Source organism: Triticum dicoccoides, chromosome 3B (assembly GCF_002162155.2).
Source record: "Triticum dicoccoides isolate Atlit2015 ecotype Zavitan chromosome 3B, WEW_v2.0, whole genome shotgun sequence".
Classification (NCBI taxonomy): domain Eukaryota; kingdom Viridiplantae; phylum Streptophyta; class Magnoliopsida; order Poales; family Poaceae; genus Triticum; species Triticum dicoccoides.
Genome location: NC_041385.1, coordinates 716,746,296 through 716,756,289, shown reverse-complemented (window position 1 = coordinate 716,756,289; position 9,994 = coordinate 716,746,296).

Genomic DNA, 9,994 nt, shown 5'->3' with positions numbered 1-9,994 from the left:
TATTCATTATTAGAGCATTGCCCCAAGTGAGGAAAAAATATTCCAAAAGGAATCCATACAAAAAAGAGGCCAAAAAAGAGCCCAAGAAAAAATGAGAGAGAAAAGGAGAGAGGGGGCAATGTTACTATCCTTTCCACACTTGTGCCTGAAAGTAGCACCACGTTTTCTTATAAAGAGTCTCCTATGCTTTCATTTTTTTCATATAAGTAGTGGGAATATTTTTCATTATAGAACTTGGCTTGTATATTCCAACGATGGGCTTCCTCAAATACCCTAGGTCTTCATGAGTAAGCGAGTTGGATGCACACCAACTTAGTTTTATTTTTGAGCTTCATAAACTTATAGCTCGTAATGCATCTGTTGCATGGCAATCCCTATTCCTTGCATTGACATCAATTGATGGACATCTCCATAGCTCGTTGATTAGCCTCATCAATGTGAGACTTTCTCCTTTTTTGTCTTCTCTATATTACCTCCATCACCATACTCTATTCCACCCATAGTGCTATATCCATGGCCCATGCTCATGTATTGCGTGAGAGTTGAAAAAGATGAAGTGCGTTAAAAAGTATGGACCAAATAGCTTGGCTTGTCATCGGGGTTGTGCATGATAAATACATTGTGTTAAGATGATGGGGCATGGCAAGACTATATGATTTTGTAGGGATAACTTTCTTTAACATTGATATTTTGAAAGACATGATTGTTTTTTAGTATGCCTTATTATTATTATTGTTGTTGTTTTTATGTCGAACTATAGACTATTGCTTTGACTCATACAGATCCTAAATATTCATGCCACAAAATAGAGATTACATGATGAACATAATAGGTAGCATTCCACATCAAAAATTATGTTTTTATCATTTACCTACTCGATGACGAGCAGGAATTAAGCTTGGGGATGCTTGATACGTGCTACTTCTTGAGCTTGTATTGGTTTTTCCCTTGAAGAGGAAAGGGTGATGCAGCAAAGTAGAGATAAGTATTTCCCTCAGTTAGAGAACCAAGGTATCAATCCAGTAGGAGACAACGCACAAATCACGAATACGTGCACAAACAATCAAACAACTTGCACCAATGCGATAAAAGGGTTGTCAATCCCTTCACGGTTACTTGCAAAAGTGAGATCTGATAGAGATAGATGAAACTAAACAAACGATAAAGTAAATATTTTTGGTATTTTCGGTTTATAGATCGGAAAGCAAAAGATTTCAAAATAGTAGATTCGAAACTTATATGATGGAAAATAGACCCGGTGGGCATAGGTTTCACTAGAGGCTTCTCTTAAGATAGCAAATAATACGGTGGGTGAACAAATTACTGTCGAGCAATTGATAGAAAAGCTAAAAGTTATGATGATATCTAAGGCAATGATTATGAAATATAGGCATCACGTTCGTGTCAAGTAGACTAAAACGATTCTGCATCTACTACTATTACTCCACACATCGACCGACTCCTTCTTGTATCTAGAGTAAGTTCATGAAGAATAGAGTAACACATTAAGTAAGATGACATGATGTAGAGGAATAAACTCAAGCAATATGATGTAAACCCCATCTTTTTATCCTCGATGGCAACAATACAATACAATATGTGCCTTGCTTCCCCTACTATCACTGGGAATGGACACCGCAAGATTGAACCCAAAGCTAATCACTTCTCCCATTGCAACAAAAACCAATCTAGTTGGCCAAACCAAACCGATAGCTCGAAGAGAATTACAAAGATATCAAATCATGCATATAATAATTCAGAGGAGATTCAAATAATATTCATAGATAAGCTGATCATAAATCCACAATTCATCGGATCTTGACAAACACACCACAAAATAAGATTACATCGGATAGATCTCCAAGAACATCAAAGAGAACATGGTATTGAGAATCAAAGAGAGAGAACAAGCCATCTAGCTACCAGATATGGACCATAGGTCTATGGTAAACTACTCACGCTTCATCGGAAGGGCAATAGAGTTGATGTAGAAGCCCTCCATGATCGAATCCCCCTCCGGCAGGATGCCGGAAAAGGCTCCTAGATGGGATCTCACTGTACAGAAGGTTGCGGCGGTGGAAAATTGTTTTCGTGGATACTTCTGGTGGTTTGGGAATATATGTGAATATATAGGCGAAAGAATTAGGTCAGGTGAGTCACGGGGGGGCCACAAGGCAGGGGGCGCGCCCTCCACCCTTATGGCCGCCTCGTGGCTCCTCTGACTTGAACTCCAAGTCTCCTTAATGTCTTCTAGTCCAAGAAAAATCATCGCAAAGGTTTTATTCCGTTTGGACTCCGTTTGTTATTCCTTTTCTGTGAAGATCAAAAACAAGGAAAAAACATAAACTGGCGCTAGGCTCTGGATTAATAGGTTAGTCCCAAAAATAATATAAAATAGCATATTAATGCATATAAAACATCCAAAACAGATAATATAATAGCATGGAACAATCAAAAATTACAGATACGTTGGGGACGTATCAAGCATGCCCAAGCTTAATTCCTGCTCGTCCTTGAGTAGGTAAATGATAAAAACATAATTTTTGATGTGGAATGCTACCTAACATATTTATCCATCTAATTTTTCTTTATTGTGTCATGAATGTTCAGATCCATAAGATTCAAAACAAAAGTTTTAGTATTGACATAAAAACAATAATACTTCAAGCATTCTAACAAGGCAATTATGTCTTCTCAAAATAACATGGCCAAAGAAAGCTTATCCCTAAAAATCGTATAGTCTGGCTATGCTCCATCTTCATCACAAAAAGTATTCAAATCATGCACAACCCCGATGACAAGCCAAGCAATTGTTTCATACTTTTGATGTTCTCAAACTTTTTCAACTTTCACGTAATACATGAGTGTGAGCCATGGACATAACACTATAGGTGGAATAGAATATGGTGGTTGTAGAGAAGACAAAAAGAAGGAGATAGTCTCACATCAACTAGGAGTATCAACGGGCTATGGAGATGCCCATCAATAGATATCAATGTGAGTGAGTAGGGATTGCCATGCAACGGAGCCACTAGAGCTATAAGTTTATGAAAGCTCAAAAAGAAAACTAAGTGGGTGTGCATCCAACTGGCTTGCTCATGAAGACCTACGACAATTTGAGGAAGCCCATTGTTGGAATATACAAGCCAAGTTATATAATGAAAAATGCCCACTAGCATATGAAAGTGACAACATAGGGGAATCTCTATCATGAAGATCATGGTGCTACTTTGAAGCTCAAGTGTGGAAAAAGGATAGTAACATTTCCCCTTCTCTCTTTTCTCTTATTTTTTATTAATATTTTGGGCCTTCTCTCTTCTTTTCTTGGCCTCTTTTTTTATTTTTTGTCCGGAGTCTCATCCCGACTTGTGGGGGAATCATAGTCTACATCATCCTTTCCTCACATGGGACAATGCTCTAATAACAACTTTATTTACTTACAACTCAAGAATTACAACTCAATACTTAGAACAAAATATGACTCTATATGAATGCCTCCGGCTGTGTACCGGGATGTGCAATGAATCAAGAGTGACATGTATGAAATAATTATGAACGGTGGCTTTGCCACAAATACAATGTCAACTGCATGATCATGCAAAGCAATATGACAATGATGAAGTGTGTCATAATAAACGGAATGGTGGAAAGTTGCATGGCAATATATCTCGGAATGGCTATGGAAATGCCATAATATGTAGGTTTAGTGGCTGTTTTGAGGAAGATATATGGTGGGTGTATGGTACTGGCTAAAGTTGCGCGGCAATAGAGAGGCTAGCAATGGTGGAAGGGTGAGAGTGCGTATAATCCATGGACTCAACATTAGTCATAAAGAACTCACATACTTATTGCAAAAGTCTATAGGACAACGCTAACGCCCACACATGTGGTGTGAGCCAAACCCGCCCACACGCCCTATAATAGACAGACTACGCCACATCACCGCATGCATGCATGTGGGAATCTTTTTGGATTTTCAGTTTTAAATGTTTTATCTCTTAAATGAAAAATCCGATTGAAGATCCGTTTTCACCATTAAATCCCTCGCGACGAGATCTTCGAAACTAGATCTCATATCATTATATTTTGACGAATTTTTTATGGGTTAAAAGTTTCCATGTTTATTGCACATGAATTGCCATGATGTTTACACTGAAGTTGCCATGATATGTTTCAGCTATTTTCTTCTACATTTAAAAGTAAATTTTGACATATTATAAAACAGGGAATTAAGAAACTAGACTTCTCATGAACCATAAACTAAAATTGCCATGATAGATGCACTTAAAATTGCCATGATTCATACAAAAAATAATTTTCATGGTCAAAGTATGTGACAGCCTTGATTTTGCCTTCTCTCTTTTTTCGGACTTCATTTGCCTTTGCTTTGAATTTGGGTTTTTGGAATCAATTCAAGTGGACTTAACACTTGGGCATGTCCTTGATTTTCACCCAAGTTTCCCATCTATCTCTCATTCAACATTCTTTCTTTGAAAAATCCCAAAATGACCCAAGGAATATTTTTCATAAAAGAAAACTATTCAATTTCTTCTCTGAAACTCAATTCAGAAACTTGTGCTCCAAAGCAACCCTCATTTTTATTGATCCAAAAATCCTGAGAAAATTCCCAAATATTCTATGAACCTTGGCCCACCTTCCTGAGCAAAAATATTGCATAACTTTTTGGAATATTTTTGATACAGAAAATCATTTCTGTTCTGGCCTCAAAAGGCCCTTTGGTCAGCAAGTGTATTTTTCCTTGATCCAATAAAGCTGATTTTTCTTGAGCTTCATTACCCTCTTAAACAAAGCTTAACCCCAGGAGATCAGCCCCAATCACCTTCTATAAGCCCACCAAACTTGGCGACCAAGTTTTTGACCAGAAACTTGCCAACAAGCTCAAGTCTCATCTGGTCGGCCTGGCAGTGTGCCATCACTCTTCCTAGATCTAACACTGCAGGAACAACACACCAGACATAGTTTGGCATTGCGTGGGTGTCGTCTTGACCATGCCAGGGTGGTGACCGCATGAAGACACGGCCCTGGCAACGCGCCCGACGCGCTCTGCGCTGCGCCCGTGCGTTTGTTTCGCATGTGACTGATCCAGAGCGCGCCAATGACTGCCGCATCGCGGCATCGTCTTTGTCTCATCACCTTTCAGTACAAAAAAAGACACATCCGTGACATCTTGGGCCTTACGATTTTTTTTCCTGTCATACTTATGACACATCTATGATGATAATTGTGACAAAACCCGGCATCATCATAGATGTGGTGGGCTCCTACTTCTATGACAAAAAATCATGACAGAAAATGGGCTTTTCATCCTAGGCGGGCCGGAGACGTAGATGCATGACATTCTTTGGGTCGTCCGACAGAAAAAACCATGGTAGAAGCGAGGGCGAGGAAAATATCAGGGAGTTCCCGGTTATGGTGGGTGGTCGGGGGCCGAGCGATGTGCGTTTCTCTCATACCATATGCGCGTGGGTGCGAGGCATTGGGCTCTAACTGAACCCGGGCGAGGCGTCGCCTAACTGAACCCGAGCGATTGCACTGCAGGCTACGTGTTACTGAACCCGAGCGGTCGAGCGATTCCTTCGCTACTGCTGCTAACTGAAGCCGATCGATGCTGCCTATGGATGAACAGTGAGTGTTGCAGGGGGGTTTGGATGAATAGTTCCTGGTGGGGGTGGATGAACAGGACCCCGTGGTGTTGCCTCTGGATGAACAGGACCCCGATCGATCGAGCCGGTTGGGGCTGGATAAACAGGACCTCGTGGAGGGCTGGATGAACAGGACGGTCCCGTGGAGGGCTGGATGAACAGTAGACGGTGGAGGGTTGGATGAACAGTAGCCCATGGAGGGGTGGTTGAACAGGAGCCTGTGGAGAGGGCTTGTTGAACAGTAGCCGGTGGAGTAGCACGCGGTGGAGGCTGGATGAACAGGAGCCCGTGGATGAACAGTCGCAGGTGGTGGCTGGAGGAGGTCGACGGTGGATGAACAGTAGCCCGTGGAGGCTGGAGGATTTCGATGGTGGAGATGAACAGTATCCCGTGGAGTCCCGTTTTTCGGTACGCCACACCCCTCCAGATGAACAAGACCCCGACCGTAGCGCTCCAACACAAGTCCGTTTCCTCCGTTTTGTGGTACGCCACACCCCTCCCGATCAACAAGACCCCGTTTCGACTGTAGGAGGTCCAACACAAGTCCGTTTCCTCCGTTTGTTGGTATGCCAGACCCCTCCCGATGAACGGGATCCTGTTTCGAACGTGGCCGGTCGAACACAAGGCTGTTTCCTCCATTCTACGGTATGCCAGGCCTCGTTTCCATCAGTTGTTCCGTCCAAGCCGGTTGGCTCCCACGCGTTCCGTTGCCTCCCAATGAACGTGACGCATTCCGTTGCCTCTCGATGAACACGACGCATTCCGTTGCCTCCCCATGAACACGACGACGACGTAGTTTCTCCGTTCCGACCCAGCCATGTACACGAGCCCTGGCCGTACGTATGTGCGAGTAGGCGTTCGAGACCCAACCCATATATGTACGTATGCGGCAATATTTTCTTTCCTGCACACTGGCTGCTGTACGTACGTGTACATGCCACATGCGCGCCTCTACTACGACACGTGTGCGCCTCTACATCGACCAGTATGTACGTACATGTTCTCGACCAAAATGACAATGCTACGTACGCTTCGACCAGGTGGGTCCCGACTGTCAGGCACTTCCTTGCGTGCGAAGATGTAGCTGGTGGGTCCCAGCAGTCAGGGGGCGAATCGTTTTTTTTTCAGACGCACTTCCTTGCATGCGAAGATGTAGCTGGTGGGTCCCAGCAGTTAGGGGGAAACGTTTTTTTCATGAAATACGGTGGCCCGTCGGGTGGGTCCCTGCTGTCAGGTGGAGGAATAGTTATTTTGCATGTAATAATATGGAGGCACTTCCTTGCGGCCGCCGTGGACCCAGCTGTCAGCCTCTCCACGTACAGTACTCTTCCGATGGAAGTCGTTCCTTGACCACGTTGACCACGCCGCGCCGAGAGCACCAGGGCGGTGGACGACGGCGAGGCCTAGGAAGGGGACGACACGGAGCCGGGGAAGATGCGGCAGTGGATGCCCACACGTAGAGGAGTATGAGGGTTCAGTGGTTCGGCTGCGGTGTGAGACTGCCGTCGCCGCAGAATAACAGGGGTGTGGGTGATTAGAGGGTTGGCCTGGCCAGTGGTGGGAGTAATATGGGGCGGTGAGGCCTCCGCGGCATCACAGCCGGCCACGGGAGGCAGGAGCATGCGGCACGACCGGCGCTGGTTCGGGCGGCTGGAGCAAGAAGACCAGGGGTTGAAGAAGCAGTACAGCCGTTGGATGAATATCGTATGGTAACTGGAGCTAGAATCGTTCATATTGACTAAGTTGACAAAGCCCTCCATCCCCGTGAACTTGGTAGGCCTAGAAGTCAGCCTCCCACTATGTTGGGTTCCAGCTGGCAGGGGGAGTATTCTTTTTTTTTGTGCGTAATAAGGAGGCACTTCCTTGCATGCAAAGATAGCTGGTGGGTCCGACCTATCAACGGGGGGCACGTTTTTTTTGTGAAATACAGAGGCCCTTCCGGTGGGTCCTAGATGTCAGGTGGAGGAATCATTATTTTGTGCATAATAAGGAGGCATTTCCTTGTGTGTGGCCGTCGACCCAGCTGTCAGTCTCTCCACGCACAGTCTACTTCCGATGGTGTCGTTCGTTGACCATGTTGACCACGCCGCACCGAGCACATCCAAGGTGGTGGACGACGGCGAGGTCCCGGACAACAACGAGCCAGAGATGGGAAGACGCGGGAGTAGAGTCGCAGACGAAGAGGTGTACAAGGGTTAATTGGTTCTGGTGCGGTGTGGTTCGGCAGTCGGTGGAGAAGAACAGGAGGTGTGGAGGGGTGGAGGGATGGCCTGGCCAACGGTGGAGTAGCGCTTCACAGCGAAGCATGCTAAGCAGAGCTGCTAGCAGCAGGAGGCGGGAGGTGGTCCCGGCGGCGCTGGAGGAAGAAGACGAGAGATTGAAGATGGATGCCGTTCGTTGGATGTAAATCTAACGGCTAACAATGTCAGAATCATTTGTTGACTAAGTTGACAATGACTTGCGTTGGCTTCAACCTATTGGCCCACATTTCAGCCTCCAAAAATGTGGCACGTATTCAACCCATTTTTCAGAATTTACAGTCTTGTTTTGCGGGGTAGAATTTATAGTCAGTTTGATCTTTTTTTTTTGAATTACAGTCCATTAGCTGGGCTGGGTGAACAAATAATGTAGCGTCCATGTGGCCCATTTATTTTTTTCCTAAAAATTATAGGCCATTTGCACTTTCTCAAAATACATGATTTTGCTGGGCTGATTCTAATTATAATGTTGGGTTGGGCTAGCAATGCTATCAAAAAATAAACATGGGCTCAGGATTTTGTTATAAATATATTTAAATAATAAGTGATTTATTATTACATTCATCCTTAAATCTTACCAAGCTTTTGTACACAATCACTAGGATTTTCATGCCAAAACAATCCAGGAATTTATTGTTAAGAAATTATTTTTATAAGTTAATAAGATGTGGGATATTATTTTCTCACATATGTAAGTATCTGTTAAATATATGATGACAATAAAAATAATATTTAATAACATATAAAGTAATTTAAATATATATAATATAGTTAGAAGGGAAACATAAGTTGGACCAGGCGTTCCTATTCTTATATAGAAAAATAGAACAGACCTCCGCGTTTTCTTCAAAAAAAGTACATAAATTGGGCTGCCGATGTTTCAAGAAAAATAAAACCTCGGATGGGAGGTGCATAGGCCAGTCGATACATGACGGGCCTCAAGAAAATACAAACAGTCCTATGGACCTCCCATCCGAGGTCGTGGGCTGCACATGTTAAAAGAGAAAGCCTAGACGGGGCAGCCCAAAACCCAGCTGATACTTGCTGCCCCAGTGATAATAAATGATACCTGCCAGCTCCCCGGCTTCATTGTGAATTTATCTCCTATAGTAACTACGTTGAAGCACCTAAAAAAATTGTAACTATGTTCACAAACCCGTGGGCCCCAACGTCAGTATAGCATTAGGAGGAAGTATTTTTTCGATGAGGCACTTGTTTGCGTACGGCCATAGACCTGGTGGGTCCCGACTGTCCGCCTCTCCATGTACAGTCCTCTCCAGATTCCTCTCGTTTGTTCAGCATGTTCACAACGGCAGACAGCAGTGTCGTGGCGAGTGCACAAAGGTGCAGGAGGGGATCCGACCACCTGAGGAAGTGCCTTATTATTGACGAAACTACTGAACTAGCCTAGTGGCCAAGTGACACTACCCGACAGCTCTTCCGCTTGGGTTCGATTCCACCTGTGCAGTGAAAATATCTCCAAATTTTTTGCCTCTGCCTTTATTGACATGTGAGTCCCCATTGTCATCTACACACACCAGGTCCAACACTTGCCAAAACTTTGTCCCTCGTTTTCTCTGTGTTTCACACACTCGACATTGTGTGGGCATTTTGAAAAATAGCATATCTTTTTGACTATGCATTATATGAAGATGTGCTATTCATGATTGTTGATCAGCATGATGTTAACTGGCTGGTAGTTCCATGTTCGACCATGAATAAAACTTCCAACATGATGTTAACCTTGTTTGAAAAGGCCGTGTTAATATAAATGCTCTGCCTCTTAAAGTTGCAGTTTCTTATCTGAAACTGAACTTGGAGTTTCTTATCTGAAACTAAAACTTGCAATTTCTTCTCTGAGAATCACATTGTCTGCACTTTTATACTCCTATGAAACTACATTTTTTAAGTGCTAAAAATAGATCTATAGAGTTCATAAAATACTTCATATGCTCAATACTGCAAATCTGAAATTCAAAAGACATCCATATCTGAAAGTACTCTCAAAATACACAACACAAAACACAATTCACAACCTGCAAATATTGACAACCCTAAGCTCCTCTTGACAAT